We start from the raw sequence: 18,024 nt of genomic DNA, 5'->3' as shown, positions 1-18,024 counted from the left end.
AGCTGCCGACGTGGTTGGTTACGCCACCATGGATGACATCAACCCAGAAATAGTTCTGGATTGCTTCTTGTAGTCATTGTTCCTCACAGAGCAGCTACATGGAAAATCTATCAGTGTTGACTATGTTTGAGATACTCATGCTTGCAACTACTGGATAGGTGATGGCATCCTTCAGGGTGATAGAGGCTTTGTGGTCGGCAGTGCATTGCATGGAGTGATACAAATGTTGTGCTATCCGGATGGACATAGAGAATGGTATGGAAGATGGGTTTCAGTCTGCACTAACCAACCAGGAGCAAAAGATATCTCAACTATTCATGTGGATACATCATCCTATTTCCTCACATTTGAGGGAAATGGTCAGCTACAACTACCAAATGATATGTTTCAGCTAGCCAGCAACCTCCGCGTGTTAAAACTCTACAAGTGTAGCTTTGATTTTACCTCCCCTCCTTTCCGATGTTGCCACAACCTAAGATACCTTTGGCTTGACTATTGGACAAACACAGGGGAGGAGCAAGGTGGAGGGCCATGTTTCCTAAACCTACTGGTGCTGGACATATGTTTCATATATTTTGTCACGCTAGCAGAGATAATAGAGCCAACGGTGTCTCATGGAGAACTATAAGTTATGCATGGAAAAAGCTACAGAACCTTCACAAGCTTCGGGTAACTGAATCCTTAGATGTTTTCATAGTGGACCCTAAGCTGCACATTCCCTTCCCTAGGTCTAGAGGTTGGAGCTTTGATTCAATAAGGATATTTTCTGCATCTGGTCTCCCGATGACCTATTGCATCTGGGGTAGATTCAATTCATATTGCCATCGCCACTTTCAAGACCTACAACACATATACTTGCACAACTGTCCTTGACTGGTGTTCGTCCTCCCCATTTCGTTCAACTTGCCAAACTTGGAGACCATACAGATTGCATATTGCAGTAATGTCAAACATATTTTTTCATTGGACAACAATAGGGCCATTAAAAATATAGCATCTGATGTCACATTTGTGAAGTTGAAGCACATCAAGTTGTACCATCTCCACAAACTAGAGCAGATGTGCGAGGTCAGACTAACCGCACGACATTAGAGATGATCAGTACGAGGGACTGCTGGGCCCTGAGACGGCTTGTTCCGTCTTAACCTTTCTTCAGTTGAATATTGTTCAGACCTGAACATAGTGAATTATTTAGGAAGATGCACATCCCTTTTTGGCTTATTTTCTCATACTAATGTATTACCAAAGCTATCCTCTAGAAACAGTTGACTGAATACCATACCGTTGCATCATGTCGCAACTCACAACCATACAAAGCAGCTAACTGAGTCAGAGACCACAAGATTAAACCGATGATGATACAGCAAATTCCTACCCATCACATAGTTCATATTACCTACTATATACAGATATATCCTGAAGAAAACGTTTAATAAGATGGCTGCATGCATCATTATGATGCAGAGGCCGGGGGCACGCCTCCATTTCCAAAAAATATATACAGATATATCCTGAAGCTAAGAGAGAATCAGCGATGAAGACTCAACAGAAAGGCCGAGAGGATTTCAGTTATAGATTTTCGCAGATGGCGTAGAATGACACAGGGAAGGCGACGTCTATTGCCATGATTTGGCTCTTCCACCTCATGCAATCTGTGATGGCTTGTATCTTCACTAGCATCTCTATGGTGTCCCTGAACAGCACTGTGCCTTCAGGCCTCAGAATGCGGTCCATCTCCAGGAGGATGTATGTTATGTCACACCTGCAACCATTGCTCAAATTTAGTTCAACGTAAGTCCATGGCTTAGCAGAAAAGAAATGCACCAGGTCTGGAGGCAAATCATCGGATATATTTCCATTACCTATCGTGATAAAAGCTGAACCCTTTATCGGTGTGGATGAGGTCATGTATATGTCCTCGGATATGTCGAGAAAACCTCACACCCAGTGATGGTAAGTTCCAATGAAACCCCGCTCGTAGATAACGCCGAGGGTGTCAGTAGAAGAGCGTGCAGGCACCACATTCATCACCCAGAGCGGATGCTTCATCAGTGCAGCTGCAAACCTGCCCATCCCTGCATTCATGTCCATCACATTCCTGTATCACCCCTTGGCCAGTGGCGGGTCAGTTTCTTATAGTGGTTCGCTCACTTTGCCCACAACTTATTGTCCTCTTCGAACTTCTCAGATGTGAGGCTTGGTAATTAATCATGTGTTGTCATTTCTACTTCGGTTAACTCTTGAGGCGTGTTTGATTTATACATACTCTTATCTTCATGCATGCACATGCCATTTTTTTATTTCTTTATTATGCAGCACAAGCTATTACTTGTGGGATGGAAAGTTAGCCTGTTGCTGAAATCCCTGTGGTATTAGCTACTGCTGATAATGCGACGTTAGTGGATCACAATGCCTTTTGCTAATTCAAAACAAGAATATCCAGGTAATTAACTAAGTGATGTTACAGGTATCTTATTTTGCTTAATTGCTAGTACTTTGTTTCTTTTGATGGTCTATCTATGTAGCTGAGTTGTGAAGCTTACCTGCCGGAGATCCATTGATGATGATTTTAATTATGTCTGTCTTTCGATACCGGGGCCTGGCTTGCAAACTCAATACTCCAGCGACTTCATCTATGTGGACCTCGACTCGACTCTGGCTACCAGCGAGAAGTGAAGGCGGAAAGCAGTGGACAAAGATGGAAAATCAAGCATCTGCTTTGCTCTGTTTGCCTCCAGCTAGCTTTCCTCTGCTTTGCTCTGTTTGCCTCTAGCTAGCTTTCCTCTGCTTTGCTCACCGCTTCTCCGGCCTGTCTTTCTCTCTCGATTCCTCTGCACCAGAGACCAGAGAGACGCTCGCGTGTCAGCGGCAGGTGTGCTCGCACGAATCGCAGCGCCAGAACCGACCGCCACGGAAACTCGGTTGCGATTTAGTATATCATTTTTCTTTTACATCATGCCTTCTAACCTTTTTTCAGGTGGCTGGCTCTGCTATGGTAAATCCATTTCTTCTTTCTTTCAGGATGTAGTTTCACCAGCACACATAGTATATTTCACTAACAGGCGTTCATGCGTCCGTGTATGTATATTGTATAGCAGCTCACAGACAGAAATCAGTTCATAGGAGCTACCCGTCCAAAATAACCAGGAGCATGCAGATTATATCGGCACAGTACTAGGTGGCAACATCACAAACATGGAGTACCATATAATTACCAAAGCACTCAGGACTGTCATGATCGGTCCGTTAATTATACGCTAATTTGCAACTGCGCCGAAGAGTTTGAGTGCATAATCTTGTGGTCCTGCCATCATAGTAGTACTGTGCTGATATATTCTTCATGCTGCTGGTTGCCTGTCATTTCGGGTGACCGGTCACTTACCAATACCAAGTTCAGTCTTGTTCTCTTTCCTCTTGAAGATTGTCTGGATTCTGAAGAACGAATAGTTCGGAAACCAGCACACTCAGCTTGGCTATCATACATTCTGCCTGGGTTCCTCATCTAGTCTGATTTTTTCTGCAAAAGAAAACCCATTCAGTCGAATATTCCTAAGACTGTCAGTTTCTAAAAAGATGTTTCATATGTGGCTTCTGCACCTTGCTCGAAAGATTGTTCGGTCTGCATGCTAGAGGCAGGAGGTTGTTCGGTTCTGCCTTTTCTTCAGTTGAAAATTGTTTATTCTCTGAAAAAAGCAAATGATTCAGACAGAAGAACATTCATCTGAGCCATGTTTCTCAAAAGTATGACTATACACCAATGCATCGTGTCACACTCACAGCTCACAACCACAAAATGCCCCTCATGAGTCAGACTGCAAAATTAAATTGGCGATGATACAGCAAATTCCCACCTACTATATACAGATATATCCTGGAGCTAAGACAGAACTGTTAGATGTGTATAGCCCTTTTTTGGTTTATCCCCATTGTATAAGGGGTCTCATGCACTTTACCATTATTATTTTTAGAAAAAGAGGATGACCCCGGCCTCTGCATCTGGGAGATGCATACGGCCACTTTATTAATTATTCTCGAGGACCGTACAAAGTATTACAACAATGTGCCTGAATCCACCATATACATGTATATATATTGGCCCTTGGCCCTCCTGTGAATGCAGTTGCTGTTTATCCAACATGGTATCAGATGTTAGGTTCCCCTCTCTCCCGCACGTTGCAACTCCGTGCTAGCTCCTCCCCCGGTCCATCCACTACCAGGTCCGGCTCTCCTCGCCGCGGATCCGGCCACCTCGACTCTCCTCGCCGCGCATCCGGCCGTCTTGAGTTGCTGCCCGGTCGCCGCCTTGAGCTGCTCTGTCTAGTCGGCACTGTCCCGGGCCTCTTTCCCGCTCTACAGCCGCGCCCTGCTCTGTCCAGCCGCGAGCGGCGCCGTCCCGGGCTCCTCAACGCCCGGCCGCTGTTGCCCCTAGTCCGGCCGGCCCGCCTCGTTTCCGGTCCAAACGGCTCCCGCCACCAGTTCCGCTGAAGTTGCTTCCTCAAGCGCTTTAGCCGCGAGCGAGGCAGGCTCGTTCCTGATTCGGGGCTCCTCGCTCGAGCGTTGCTGCCTCGAGCGCTCTGGCCGCGAGCCCCCCCCCCCCCCCCCCCCCCCCCCCGCTCGATCTCGGTCCGAATACTGTTCGGGCCCCCTCGCTCCGGATACAGTTCGGGAGTCCGTTGACTTCAAAAAAAGGATAAGAAGAAGAGAAGAGTGACTAACTCATGTCCTCTTCGGGCTATGTCGTTGTTCCTCGGTGCTCGATGATTTTTGATGGCACCAACTATGCCGAGTTTGCGGGCTTCATGCGTATTCACATGCGCGGTCTTCTGCTGTGAGGAGTTCTCTCTAGCGAGGTACCCTGTCCGCCCTGCCCTGTTGCTCCGGTGGCTCCTGTTCCGCCAGTACCACCGGTGCTTGCTGCTGAGGCTTCTCAGGCTGATCGGGATGCAACCAAACTCTTGATGATGCTGCCGTTGCTGCCTACGATCAGCAGGTATCTGCATATTCCGATGCTCTTTCTGTCTACCGGGATGATCTGTCTGCTTACACTCAGTGGTGCAATGATGATGCTCGTGCTGCTGTTGTTCTCACTGTGAGTGTCCTCCCTCAGTTTGCTTCGGAGTTCATGGGCCTCGGCACTGCTGCAGCGATGTGGTCTTATCTTTGTCAGCGCTATCAGCCCTCTGGTGATGCTCTATACCTCTCTGTAGTGCGTCAGGAGCATGCTCTTCAGCAGGGTGACTCGTCTGTTGATGAGTTCTACTCACAGTGCTCTGCCATCTGGCGTCAGCTTGACTCACTGCAGACAGTTGTTTGTGGCACTTGCCGTTGTTGCTAGACTATGAGGTCTGACTTGGAGTTTCAGACGGTTCATGAGTTCTTATCTCGCCTCCGGTTTGAGCTTGAGCCTCGCCGTGCTCACTTGCTTGCTCGTGGTCGTGTTCCTATTTCGGAGGTGCTTGCAGAGCTTCGTGCTGAGGAGACACGTCTCCAGTCTGCTGGTCTGCTTGTGGTTCCTACTGTTCTTGCTGCCCGAGCTCCTGTGTCTTCTGCTCCACCGCTCCTGCCCACACCTCTAGGGGGGCGGGTTACCCTCCTTCAGGAGAGGGTCGGTCGCGCTCGCACACCTTCTGTGGCTACTGCAACCGGCCAGGTCACCCAGAGTCGGATTGTCACAAGAAGCGAAGAGACCTGAAGCGCTCTTCTTCCAGTGGGACTCGTGCGCCTTCCTCGACTTCATCACTCACTGAACAGGATATTATGCGTCTCAAGCGCATGTTAGCTTCATCTGGTTCTTCTTCGACGGGTTCTGTTGCCGCTGTGACAGTCACCACCACTCCGCCCCCGCCGGAGCCTACTCAATCAGGTACATCCTCGTGGGTTATGGATTCTAGAGCTAGCTTCTTTTCATATGTCTTCTGATTCTTCTGTTTTATCTTCTCTTTGACCACTTGATTCGCCTGTTAATGTTCTTACTGCCGATGGCACATCTCTTCCTGTTGCTAGTCGCGGTATTCTTTCCACTCCATCTTTTTCTGTTCTGAGTGTTTCACATGTTCCTCGCCTTACCATGAATCTTTTTTCCGCTGCCCAACTTACTGATTCTGGTTGTCGTGGCATTCTTGATACCGACTCTTGCTCCATTCCGGATCGTCGCACCAAGGCTTTGATTGGTGCTGGCCCCCGGCGCCGTGAGTCAGAGGGCCTTTGGGAGGTTGACTGGCTTTGTGTTCCTTCCGCTGCCACCACTTCTGCCAGCTCTCATGCTCTTGCTGCCTCTTCGTCTGCGTCCTTCCAGCAGTGGCATCATCGCCTTGGTCACATATGTGGCTCTCGCTTGTCTTCTTTAGTTCGTCAGGGCCTCTTAGGGTCTGTATCTGGAGATGTCTCCTTACATTGTAATGGTTGCAGACTTGGCAAATAGACTCAGTTACCTTATCCTACTAGTAAGTCTGTATCTCAGCGTCCTTTTGACTTAGTGCATTCTGATGTCTGGGGTCCCGCTCCCTTTGATTCGAAGGGTGGTCATCGCTACTATCTTTTGTTTATTGATGATTTCTCTCGCTACACTTAGCTCTACTTCATGAAATCTTGTAGTGAGGTTCTCCCTATATACAAACGTTTTGCTTCCATGGTTCACACCCAGTTTGCCACGCCCATTCGTACTTTTCGTGCTGACTCCGCTGGAGAGTATATCTCTCAGCTGTTGCGTGATTTTCTCACGGAACAGGGTACTCTTGCCTAGTTCTCTTGTCCTGGTGCTCATGCTCAGAATGGCGTTGCCGAACGAAAGCATCGTCATTTGCTTGAGACGGCTCGTGCGCTAATGATTGCTGCTTCCGTTCCACCCCATTTTTGGTCTGAGACTGTTTCTGCATCCACCTATCTCATCAACATTCAGCCATCGACTGCTCTGCAGGGTGGTATTCCTATGGAGTATCTCACTGGTCGCTCTCCTGACTACTTGGCTCTTCGTATGTTTGGCTGCGTGTGCTATGTTCTTCTTGCCCTCCCGAGAACGCACCAAACTGACTGCTCAATCGATTGAGTGTGTTTTCCTTGGCTACAGTGATGAGCACAAGGGCTATCGATGTTGGGATCCTGTGGGTCGTCACTTGCGCATCTCGCGTGATGTGACTTTTGACGAGTCTCGTTCTTACTACCCACGTTCTTCTTCCTTGAGTTTCTCTGTGGACGACCTTTCTTTCCTTCTCCTTCCCGATACATCCTGCTACGTGCCTCATGTGTCACCTCTTCCTCCGGCACCTCTCTTTCCTTCTCATTCACCACCATCCCCGTCTTCTCCATCCTCCTCCTCCACCTCTTCACCATCATCTCCAGTCCATAGCCCTCTCTCACCGTTTCCTCTCCACTATACTCGTCGATCTCGTACTGAGGATGTCTCCTCTAACGAGCCTTCCACCTCTGGTGCACCTCCTCTCACGCCTCCCCCGGTTCACAACCTCCGTGCTCGGCCTTGCCCCCCGCCTGGTCTCTACTCCCCTGATCGGTACGGTCTCTTTGTTATTACTGAGCCCACTTCCTATCGAACTGCCATGACTCAGCCTGAGTGGCAGCTTGCGATGGCCGAAGAGCTTGCTGCTCTTGAGTGCTCTAGCACATGGGATCTGGTTCCCCTTCCTTCTGGTGTCCATCCCATCACCTGAAAGTGGGTCTACAAGATTAAGACTCGCTCCGATGGTTCTCTTGAGCGCTACAAAGCTCGTCTTGTGGCCCGTGGTTTTCAGCAGGAGCAGGGGCGCGATTATGATGAGACATTCGCTCCTGTGGCCCACATGACCACTGTCCGCACTCTTCTTATTGTGGCCTCTGTTAGCCAGTGGTCTATCTCTCAACTTGATGTTCAGAACGCTTTTCTCAATGGCGAGTTGCGTGAGGAGGTTTATATGCAGCCACCACCGGGGTACTATGCTCCTGATGGTATGGTCTGTAGGCTTCGCCGCTCCCTCTATGGTCTCAAACAGGCCCCTCGCGCTTGGCTTGAGCGCTTCGCCTCTGTAGTGATTGTCGCTGGTTTCTTACCCAGTGATCATGATCCCGCGTTGTTTGTTCACTTGTCTCCTCGTGGTCGGACTATTCTCCTTCTCTATGTTAATGATATGATCATCACTGGTGACGACTCTGATTACATTGCCTTTGTTAAGGCTCGCCTTCGCGACCAGTTTCTCATGACTGATCTTGGTCCACTCTGCTATTTTCTTGGGATTGAGATCTCCTCCACCTCTGATGGCTTCTACATCTCCCAAGAAAAATATATTCAGGATCTTCTTGCTCGTGCTGCTCTAGGTGATGAGCGCACAGTTGTGACTCCCATGGAGCTCAACGTTCAGCCTCATGCCTCTGATGGTGACCCTCTTCCTAATTGATGAAGCTATGTACCTGGGGTAGGAGCACGGACCCGTCCCAAAGAGTCCTACCCAAGGACATCCCTAGAAGAAATCACCCATCAATCGACTTGAAGGTACTCCACTCGACGGGTTCAAGACACTCGACCAAGAAGCTACCACTCGACCAAGAAGCTACCACTCGACCATGAAGCTATTCACTCGACTGCCAGGAGATCTACAGTCACTCCGTAGGCAAACGGTCAGCTGTTAAGTAGTCTTCATGGTCATTACAACACTTTATTAGAGGCGTTACCAGTAACGCCCCATCTTAAATGTACTTTAAAACCCTGCATTACTGAGGGCAGGAGGGGGTCGGCGAACTCTATATAAGCCACCCCCCTCCTCAGTAGGAAGGGTTCGCACCCCTGTAATCTATACACGCATAATCCAGTCGACCGCCTCCGGGCTCCGAGACGTAGGGCTATTACTTCCTCCGAGAAGGGCCTGAACTCGTAAACCTCGCGTGTAACAACTTCCCAATAGCTAGGATCTAGCCTCTCCATACTCACCCCCCTACATCACTGTCAGAGTTAGAACCACGATAGTTGGCGCCCACCATGGGGCCGGAATCTTAGCGCTTAGTTGGAGAAGTTGTGATTTTTCTCGATCCCTTTGATCATGTTTTCTTGCAGAGTTTTGGTGGAGGACCGCGAGATCCGTCTCGGCGCGCTCACCTTCATCGTCGACGACTCCGCCTGGCTTCAGGAGGCACCGCTCGACATCGACGCGCTCCCCGCCCGCGGTGCGACACATTTCCGCGCATGCGTTCGTGTCGTCCTCCTGCGGCAACCGTCGACCCAATATGGGTCGGCCCCCGTATCGTCTCCCCGCCCTGTCTCCCACCAGCGCAACCGCTCCGGTCGGTCAAGACTTCAGCGGTGGGTGAGGCACGCCGTGGCCCGCCAATCGGCAGCCCCGCAAGTCGCGGCCATCGAGCCCGTCGAATCCCTCTACGGCCTGTTCGACTGGCTCCGTGGAGACCGCATCCGAGTGCGACAGCAGCGATCCAGCAGCTGAGGTTCTGGCGGTCGATGGAACACACAGTCCCCCTGGTTTCCCTCGCACTGATGGAGGCACGGGTGGGGGCGATCCGTCGCATCCCCACGACGAGTATCTCCCCGAACCTCTCACGTCATTGCAGCGAGAGGAGCTTCGCCGCCGGAACATGGACGCGCTCCGCACTCCTATCGTCGGAGAGACCCCCGAGGCCCGGGCCTTGGAGGACGCGCGTTTGGCCAACTTGGCCGAGCGCACTCGACTGGAGAATCTCCAGCGAGCACTCGACGAGCAAGCGCGTCAGCGGGCTCCCGAGTCTAGTCGACGCCAGCTCTTCCCGCCGACGCAGGTATATCGAACCCCAGTTCAGAATCTGGCCGCCGCGGCCCGTATAGCAGAATCGATTCAGCCCTCCCAGTCGGAGGCTGGCAGGGGCTTGTTACAGATCAGAGCATTGCTCCGGGCGGCGGGAGACCATAATTCCGCTGTCTCACAATCGCGGAATAGGATCCACAGTCGGTCTGTCGCAACAGATACAGTCGAGTCAGCTCACAGCCCGAGATCGCCCCCGAGGCGTGAGGGACGTGGTGGCCAGCATGATCAGTACAGGAGGAATGAGCAGTATGATCAACGTCGAGTGCCAACCCTTCCCCCGAGGAGTGGGTCATATGCGCCTCGACGGCAAGATGACAGACGCCCTCATAGTGTTGGGCGGAGGATTCCAGTCGACCCCAGAGACCCAGGCTTTGATGCGAGATCCATTCTCGTTTAAGGTTTGGTTGACAGGAACAGAGCTCATCGAGAAGGCCACAACAGAGATGCGGCTGCCAGCAGCAGAGTACGTGCTTCAGGGCCAGAGTGTTTCAGTCGAGCCATCAGAGCCGCAGTGATACCTCCCAATTTCAGGTTGGCGACTGGAATCGGCAAGTTCACCGGTGAATCTAAGCCTGACACCTGGCTCGAAGATTACCGAGTGGCTGTACAAATTGGCGGTGGCAATGACGAGGTGGCCATGAAGCATTTGCCTCTCATGTTAGAGGGCTCGGCCAGAGCATGGCTAAATCAGTTGGCACCCAGCAGCATTTACACTTGGGAGGACCTCTCCCGAGTGTTTATCACAACCTTTGAAGGAACATGCAAGCGACCTGCAGGCCTAACCGAGCTGCGGTCTTGCGTGCAGAAGCCAAATGAAACTCTGAGGGAATACATCCAGAGGTGGATCACGCTGCATCACTCGGTTGAGAATGTGCCGGACCATCAAGCGGTTTGTGCCTTCAAGGAAGGTGTTAAATACAGAGAGTTGAATCTGAAGTTTGGTCGAACTGGAGAGATGTCTCTGAATCGGATGATGGAGATTGCCACCAAGTATGCTAACGGAGAAGACGAAGATCGACTCCGGAGTGGCAAGCAGAAAACAATCGCCCAGGAAACTGGAGGCAATTCCGGTCGGAAGCAGAAGCGGAAGGCCGAGCCAGCCGCCCCTGGAGAGGCCCTGGCCGTAACCCAGGGAAATTTCAAGGGAAAACCCAAGGGCACCTGGAAGCCCAAAAAATTTCAAGACGGAAATGATGTTTTGGATCTGCCATGTCACATCCACACCAAGAAGGATGAAGAGGGTAATTTTGTTTACCCAAAGCATACCACTCGATAGTGCCGGCACCTGATCCAGCAGTTCCAAGGAAAACAGTCCAAGGATAAGGAAAAAGAGTCGGACAGAGTCGAGGACAAGGAAGACAGTGACGATGGATACCCCCAAGTCAATTCCACCCTGATGATTTTTGCCGATGTCGAAAGCAAAAGTCGACTGAAAGTCATTAACCGAGAGGTGAACATGGTTGCCCCGGCAACACCCAGTTACCTGAAGTGGTCCCAGACTGCCATCACATTCGACCAGTCTGATCACCCGACGCACATTGCCACCCCTGGGAGGCAAGCTTTGGTGGTCGACCCAATTGTTGAAGGCACTCGACTGACTAAAGTCCTGATGGATGGAGGCAGTGGCCTGAACATACTGTATGCTGAAACATTGAAAGGAATGGGCATTCCGATGTCCAGACTCAGCACCAGTAACATGAGTTTCCATGGAGTCATTCCTGGGAAGAAAGCCCAATCACTCGGCCAGATCGCTCTTGATGTGGTTTTCGGTGATTCAAAGAATTACCGCAAGGAAAAGTTGACATTCGAGGTCGTGGACTTCCAAAGTGATTATCACGCCATTTTGGGCAGGCCAGCTTACGCACGCTTCATGGCCCGGCCATGTTACATGTACCTCAAACTGAAGATGCCTGGCCCCAAAGGTGTGATCACTGTCACAGGCAATCGGAAGAAGGCGGAAGAGTGCTTTCAGAAGGGCTCAAAGATTGCAGATGCTCAGATGGCAGTGGTCGAGCTGCAAGAGTACCAAAAGACTGCCGACCCAAGCGAGTTGCTACGAGCCAAGAATCCTGCTTCAGAATCAGCTTTTCAGTCGTCCGGTGAAACAAAAACAGTCGACATTCACCCGACCGACCCCGACGCTGCCCCGACTCACATCTCAACGACGCTTGACTCCAAATAGGAAGAAGTGCTCATCCAGCTCCTCCGTGAGAACTGGGACATCTTCGCATGGAAACCCTCCGACATGCCTGGAGTTCCCAGGGGGCTGGCTGAGCACCGTCTACGGGTCGACCCAAAATTCAAGCCTGTGAAGGAACATCTTCGACGGTCCGCCGTCCAGAAGAAGCAAGCCATTGGCGAGGAGGTGGCTCGGCTCTTAGCAGCAGGGTTCATCCGAGAAATTTACCACTCCGAGTGGCTCGCCAATGTCATCATGGTCCCCAAGAAGGACAAGTCACTTCGCATGTGCATTGATTTCAAACATATCAATCGGGCCTGCCCGAAAGATCATTTTCCTCTCCCTCGCATCGACCAAATAGTCGACTCGACTGCGGGGTGCGAGAGATTGTCTTTTCTAGATGCTTATTCCGGGTACCATCAGATCCGTCTGTATGGACCCGACGAAATCAAAACAGCTTTCATCACCCCATTCGGATGCTTCTGTTATGTCACTATGCCGTTCGGCCTCAAGAACGCCGGAGCCATGTTCATGAGAATGATTCAGAAGTGTTTACTCACTCAAATCAGTCGGAATGTGGAGGCATACATGGATGATATTGTGGTCAAGTCACGCAAAGGTTCCGACCTGCGAGCTGACCTTGCCGAAACTTTTGCCAACCTCAGGAGGTATGATATCAAGCTCAATCCATCAAAATGCACATTCGGAGTTCCAGGCGGAAAGTTACTCGGTTTTCTCGTTTCCGAACGAGGGATCGACGCCAATCCTGAGAAAATTGGCACCATACTCCGGATGAAGCGTCCTGTACGCGTGCACGATGTCCAAAAGCTTACAGGCTGCTTGGCCGCTTTGAGTCGATTCATTTCTCGCCTCGGTGAAAAGGCGTTGCCTCTCTACCGACTGATGAAGAAGTCTGACAAGTTCGAGTGGACTCCAGAAGCTGACGCAGCGTTTGCAGAACTCAAAGCTCTGCTCTCCACCCAGTCGGTGCTTGCTGCCCCAATCAGCAAAGAGCCTCTGCTGCTGTACATTGCGGCCACGGGACAAGTTGTCAGTACAGTACTCACGGTCGAGCGGGAAGAAGAAGGAAAGGCCTTCAGAGTTCAGCGCCCAGTCTATTATCTGTCTGAAGTTTTGACCCCTTCAAAACAAAGATACCCTCACTACCAGAAGCTTGTATATGGGATTTACATGACCACGAAGAAGGTTGCACATTACTTCTCTGACCACTCCATTATAGTCGTCAGCGACGCCCCACTGTCAGAGATACTGCATAACAGAGATGCAACTGGTCGAGTGGCCAAGTGGGCGATTGAACTCCTTCCCTTAGATATCAGGTTTGAAGCAAAGAAGGCTATTTCGTCCCCGAGTGGATTGAACAGCAGCTTCCGACTCAAGTTCACTCAGAGCACTGGACCATGTTCTTCGATGGATCTAAGATGCTGAATGGTTCCGGTGCTGGGGTAGTTCTAGTCTCCCCCCGAGGAGAAAAGCTCAGATACGTCCTCCAGATTCACTTCGATTCCTCCAACAATGAAGCAGAGTATGAAGCACTTCTGTATGGGTTGCGCATGGCCATTTCACTCGGCGTCCGTCGCCTCATGGTCTACGGCGACTCAGATTTGGTGGTTAATCAGGTGATGAAGGAGTGGGACGTCAGAAGTCCGGCTATGACCGGTTATTGCAATACAGTGAGAAAGCTAGAAAAGAAATTCGAGGGGTTAGAGCTTCATCACATCCCCCGACTCAAAAATCAAGCAGTCGATGATCTGGCAAAGATAGGCTCCAAGAGAGAAGCCATTCCCAGCAATGTGTTTTTGGAGCACATCCGCTTGCCGTCAGTCCAGGAGGATCCTTTCACAGAAGAAGCCCCACAACCGAAAAGTGCCACAGATCCGACTGAAGTCGAAGTTCCTGCTGTGGTCGACCTGATCATGGAAGTCTTGGCCATCACTCCCGACTAGACGATACCATACATCGCGTATATCCTAAGGAAAGAGCTCCCAGAGGACGAGGAAGAGGCTCGACAGATCGTCCGCCGATCCAAGGCCTTCACAGTCATAAAGGGGCAGTTGTACAGAGAAAGCGCGACTGGAATTGGTCAGAAGTGCGTAACTCCGGAAGAAGGTCAGATGATCCTTGATGAGATCCATTCGGGGACCTGCGGTCACCATGCGTCCTCCCGGACCATTGTGGCCAAAGCATACCGAGCGGGATTTTACTGGCCAAGAGCAAATGAGATGGCAAAGGAGATAGTTGACAAGTGTGAGGGGTGTCAGTTCTACTCCAACATGTCCCACAAACCCACATCAGCCCTGAAGACCATTCCACTCGTCTGGCCCTTCGCTGTCTGGGGACTGGACATGGTCGGTCCTCTGAGAACAGGCAGGAGCGGTTTCACCCATGTGCTTGTGGCAGTCGACAAGTTTACCAAGTGGATTGAAGCTAAACCCATCAAGAACCTCGATGCTGGCACTGCTATTAGTTTCGTCAGAGGACTAACATTCAGATATGGAGTCCCTCACAGCATCATCACTGACAATGGGTCAAACTTCGATTCAGACCAGTTCAGAGCCTTTTGCGCCTTTCAAGGCACTCGTGTCGACTATGCGTTAGTCGCCCATCCCCAGTCGAATGGACAAGCTGAAAGAGCAAATGGTCTGATCCTCAAAGGACTAAAGCCTCGGCTAATGCGTGATCTCAAGCACGCAGCAGGTGCCTAGGTCGACGAGCTTCCGTCAGTTTTGTGGGGATTAAGGACCACCCCTAACCGGTCGACTGGAAGAACCCCGTTCTTTCTTGTTTATGGAGCCGAAGCCGTTCTGCCAAGTGATCTCCTTCACAACGCTCCCCGAGTCGAGCTTTACACCGAAGATGAAGCAAAACAGGCTCGGCAAGATGCAGTAGACCTCCTGGAAGAAGAAAGAGAGATGGCCATGATCAGATCGACCATTTATCAGCAAGACTTGCGTCGATTCCATGCCCGACATGTGAAGAGTCGAGCCTTCCAAGAAGGAGATTTGGTCCTCCGAGTGGATCAACAGAAACCACACAAGCTTGCTCCTACTTGGGAAGGCCCCTTCATCATCACCAGAGTCCTCCACAACGGAGCGTATCACCTCTACAATGATGATCGCCATGGGCTGACGACGGCGCCTGGCGGTGATGCGACAGGCGGCGTGGTGGTGGTGTAGGCTCGAGGATGGTGGCGGCGGCTGCGGTGTGGCGGCACGTCCAGATCCGCCTCTGACGCGGCGGGTCATGGGCGCCTTCCCTGCCATGGCTCGTGGGTGGGGGGCGCGGCAGCGGGTGGATGCGTGCGCCGCGGCCAGGCCGGGCCCTTGCGGCTGGTCGCGACGCACGGCGCCGGAGACTCCCCTGGTGGCCATCCTTGGACGCGGCGGCGGGCTCTACTCCCTCCTCTCCGGTGACGGGCTTCTGCCATGGCCGTGGCCGTGGCCGTGCCCGTGGTCGGGCCTATGGCAGGGTGGGGTGAAACGGTGGTTTTGGGGGGGGGGGCGCAGTTGGATGTGAAGAAAATATGCCCTAGAGGCAATAATAAAGTTGTTATTTTATATTTCATTATATCATGATAAATGTTTATTATTCATGCTAGAATTGTATTAACCGGAAACTTGACACGTGTGTGGATACATAGACAAAACACCGTGTCCCTAGTAAGCCTCTACGAGACTAGCTCATTAGTCAAAGAAGGTTAAGTTTCCTAACCATAGATATGTGTTGTCATTTGATGAATGGGATCACATCATTAGGAGAATGATGTGATGTACAAGACCTATCCGTTAGCTTAGCATATTGATCGTTTAGTTTTATTGCTATTGTTTTCTTCATGTCAAATACATATGCCTTCGACTATGAGATTATGCAACTCCCGGATACCACAGGAATACCTTGCACTACTAGGAAAAGGCTATAGATGATATGGACACTAATGGCGCACCAGACATGTGGTGCACCACTACTATATATCAGTGGCGCACCATGTGTGGGTGCGCCATTAGTGTGATAGACACTAATGGCGCACCACACCCATGGTGCGCCACTACTAACATATTTTTTTTCCAAAAATACTAATGGCGCACCAGGGAACAGTGCGCCATTACTAGCTTAGCTAGTAATGGCGCACCACTCACCACGTGCGCCACTACTATCATTTTTTTGCAAAACTACTAATGGCGCACCAGGGAACAGTGCGCCATTACTAGCTTAGCTAGTAATGGCGCACCACTCACCACGTGCGCCACTACTATCATTTTTTTGCAGAACTACTAATGGCGCACCACCAGCTGGTGTGCCATTAGTTAGTAACCAGGGTTACTAATGGCGCATTTGTAGGTGGTGCGCCATTAGTAACCTGGGACCAGCTAGATATTTTGGACAGCCACCTACACACTCACTTTCCCCACTTCAATCTCTCCACCTCCTCCTCCAGGCTTGTCTCGGCTGCCTCCTCCTCCTCACCTCATTTGCACCATAGATTAATCCAAATTAAGTAGTTAAATTACCTTTTTTTGATTGGTAAGTAAGGAGAAAGCTTTCTTTATGTTGTAGATCTACTTTTTTCTCCCTCCAACAACGTGCACATGCACTTTTTATGGCCTAGCTAGATCTATGTATGTTTGTGGTGTTGCATATGTTTGTGGTGTTGCATATATGTTTGTGTTTGCAGGTACCGTTATTTGAAATGCGATAGTTGCCAATATTTTGCCGGCATGTTGATTCATTTCCATTTCGGCGAGAATTTTGGCACTATGCATTCTTTTTGATCCTATTTTTAGGGAAAGTCATGCCAAATTTTTTCTTGGTTCTAAAATATCGTTTTGCTATACCCCGCAGGCGACCATGGTCCGCATGATGACCGAAGGCATCATGAATAGGTTTTTGAGCTCCGCGAAGGCCGAGATGCTTCAAAAGAACGAGACGGAGATGAGATGTCCGTGTCGAAGATGCAAGCTGAAGAGCCTTATTGCGGACCCGGATTCCGGGCAGGTGCGGGACCACCTGCTCTTGCGTAGTTTCATGGATGGCTATCGGTGGCAAGGTGATGAAGATGACTATGAAGTCGTCCATGGGGGCCGGGCAAGAAATGAGGAAGGGCAGCAAGACAACCACCACGGCGAGGGCGGGCGAGAAGACGAAGAATCTCCAGGACATGACCACGACGGTGATGCTGTACACAGCCATCATGTAGAAGATGCCAGACATGATGATGAGGAAGATGAAGATGCCGAAGCAGACGACGATGGACCATCGATGGACTGGGTGCAGGACCCTCATATTCAAGAGCTGCTTCTCAAGCAGACGGATAACGCAAGAGCTGACGCCCGAGAGAAAGCCAAGTTGTATCAACTGGAGATAGACGCGGTTACTCCATTGTATGAAGGATGCAGGCCCGAGGATACCCGCCTGAAAGTAACGCTCATGGCTCTGGAGATGAAGGTAAAACACAAAATGACCGACGCATGCTTCGACGAGAACTTGTCATTCTGGCACGAACGTCTTCCCAAGGGGAACAAGTGCCCGACTAGTTTCCAGGAGGCGAAGAAAATCGTGTGTCCTTTGGATTTACCGCACGTAAAATACCATGTGTGGATGAACAATTGCATCATTTATCGGGACGAGCACGCGGAGTCTACCATATGTCCGGTGTGCGGCGTCGCTCGATACAAGAAGAGGAAGAAAGCTCCTCGAAAAGTGGTGTGGTACTTTCCGATCACTCCTCGTCTGCAGCGGTATTTCGCGGACCCTAAGCTAGCAAAGCTCCTGCGTTGGCACGCGGATAGGGAGGAGAAGAAGCGAGAAGATGACGGAAATGATCCGGAGATAAATAAAAAAGACAAGATGCTGAGTCACCCTAAGGATGTGAGCCAGTGGCAAGCGTTGAACTTCGAACACCCAGAATTTGGGGACGATCCAAGGAACATCCTGCTGGGCGCGAGCACCGATGGAGTCAATCCGTTTGGCAGCCAGAGAAGCACACATAGCACCTGGCCTGTGTTTGTATGGATGTACAACCTTCCCCCCTGGTTGTGCATGAAGAGGAAGTAC

At 50.7% G+C, this 18,024-nt stretch overlaps 1 pseudogene; it reads right to left on the bottom strand.

Moving 5' to 3' along the window:
* Positions 1–1,569: 1,569 nt before the first annotated feature.
* On the bottom strand, positions 1,570–15,344 carry LOC125518130 (annotated as a pseudogene).
* Positions 15,345–18,024: the final 2,680 nt, after the last annotated feature.

This window comes from Triticum urartu, chromosome 7 (genome assembly GCF_003073215.2).
Source record: "Triticum urartu cultivar G1812 chromosome 7, Tu2.1, whole genome shotgun sequence".
NCBI classification, from domain to species: Eukaryota; Viridiplantae; Streptophyta; class Magnoliopsida; order Poales; family Poaceae; genus Triticum; species Triticum urartu.
Note: the sequence above shows the minus strand (reverse complement) of the source record. Positions and strands in the feature narration are given on the sequence as shown.